The 2,093-nt window shown below is 32.9% G+C and overlaps 1 protein-coding gene across 1 annotated transcript in view; it reads right to left on the bottom strand.

Moving 5' to 3' along the window:
- The window catches only part of LOC106524199 (GDP-L-fucose synthase), a gene marked incomplete at its 5' end in the record, with an annotated part of 7,452 nt that extends 5,359 nt beyond the window's left edge, over window positions 1-2,093 (bottom strand). Inside the window, 1 exon segment of the mRNA XM_014017907.1 lies at window positions 1,835-2,093.

Here is a 2,093-nt window from a genome sequence, read left to right as displayed (position 1 = left end):
CTGGAAATGTTTTATTTAGCATAAGGAAGCATAAAAAGCACAAGTTTGCTTAACTTATTAGAAATAAGTTGTAATATCTATAAAAATGTGTTTTTAGCTTAAAAAACTAACTTTAGCTAATAGCTGAACATTAGCTAAAATTGCAGCAAATGGCTTACTATAGTAGAAACCATCTGTAAGAAGCATAAAAAGCACAAAGTAGAAAAAACAGAAAAAAAGGCAGAAAGAAGCAGAAATTTATCTGAAATAGCAGAAAAAAGCTAAAATGTGTAAAAAAAAGGGGGGGGGTAGCTAAAATTAGCACAAGAAAGTGAAAAAGAGCAGAACTAGAACAACATTTGTAAGGTTATATAAATATTTAGAAACATTTTAAAGGATTTTAAGGATGTTGAAAACAGCTTCATTTATTTTCAGCGGCAAAAAAGTGAAATAGCTAAAAAAAAGTATAACTAGCTGAAATACCAAAAGTCATAGCACCCCTCATGTTAATGAGCTGAACGTTTGATAAATTGCTGAAATAACACAAAAATTGTGGAACGAGTCAGATGCGGAAAAACATACGAAAAAAAAAAGATCTCAGTGTGAGTGATTGTGAAYRGTCACACAATAACACAATAAAAACACACAGGATGGAAATAATAATAAAGTGACCCATTAGAGTTAACATTTTTAACAGTTTAGTAAAAACTACTTATTAGAAAAAACTGGAGAACACAAACATATGATAAAAGCTTTAACGTGTCTAAATGATACTATTACTTGTTTAAAATATAAAGTTACAGCATCTTGAAGTAAAACAGAAATACTCATAATTTCTACATATTTTTAGAGATTCTGAATAAAACTTTCAGCAAATATTCTTAAACTGTATGAGCCTCTTCAGTCGTCTAAATATARATTTATTATTAAATCTCTAATCTGCAATCTTTACCACAGAAATCTGTTTTGTCCTCAGATTATCTCCCACCTCTGTCAATGTACTCCAGGACAGCTGTGGCTACAGTGTAGCTTACCACCATCAGTGTGTGAACGTCTGTTAGTGTAAAGAGCTTTGGGGTCCGGAGGGACTTGACAAAGCACTCTATATGTTCAGTCCATTTCCCATTTATTATCTCATGTTTTATATTAATTGTTTCATTTTTGGAATATTTCGAGTTAAAAACAGTTAAATTAATGAAAAAGTCTTCAGGTTGTTTCTGCTGAAGCAAAAGTTGAAATAGTTCTCAAAAAAGTAAACAACCAGATAGAATTCAATTCAATTCAAATTCAAAAATACTTTATTGATCCCAGAGGGAAATTAGGTAATTATGGTATTTATGGTAATTATGGGTATTTTTTACTATTTATGAAGCAAAGATGTCAGATCAGATCCAGTATAATGATAAATAATAGCTGCTGCTGCAGGTGGGCGTGTCCGCAGAGCTGCAGGTGGAGGTGGGCGTGTCCGCAGAGCWGCAGGTAAACGCCACGTCTTTCACAGAACAGGTGAGAGGAAACACGTTTTAACAACTATTTATCAAGCTTTTATCTAATCAAATGTAGTAGAAAGTTAGACACAAGGAAGTCTTTCTCTTAAAAAACTTTCCCGTCCTTCAGTTAAAATCGTTCATGTTCGGTTATTTTGTTGAGARAAAGCTGACTTCCTTCTGACAAAGTTTCTGTTCCTTTCAGAAGAAAACCGCTGTTAAAACATTCATTTTTAAGAACATTTAATTTATTTGCAGCTGGAAAACTTTCTATCTAAACTATGTAACAGGTATAAAGCTCTGTCGTTAAAAAATATGGTAAAAATAGTTTATTTTTGCGTTAATTTAGCATGAAAATAGCAGCTTACCTGTTAGCCGACGGCGCTCAAACCGGAAGTGTCCCGGCTGCACGCTTATTGGTGGAGAAGCGGCGCCGAAAACACGTGATCTCTCCTCAGCCAATAGAAAACGGCGACTTGCGTTCAGCAGGAAGTACGTCATTGAATGTAGTTTTTCTTCGATTAAAACTTTTACCTTTTGTTTACTTTTTTATTTTATTTTAATTGTTATTATACATGCAAAATTTTTCATTCATAAGCAAAAGTTTGAAAATTCTGTACTTAACAC

Source organism: Austrofundulus limnaeus, unplaced genomic scaffold, assembly GCF_001266775.1.
Source record: "Austrofundulus limnaeus strain Quisiro unplaced genomic scaffold, Austrofundulus_limnaeus-1.0 Scaffold179, whole genome shotgun sequence".
In the NCBI taxonomy this organism is placed as follows: domain Eukaryota; kingdom Metazoa; phylum Chordata; class Actinopteri; order Cyprinodontiformes; family Rivulidae; genus Austrofundulus; species Austrofundulus limnaeus.
This window is presented reverse-complemented; position numbering and strand designations above follow the sequence as displayed.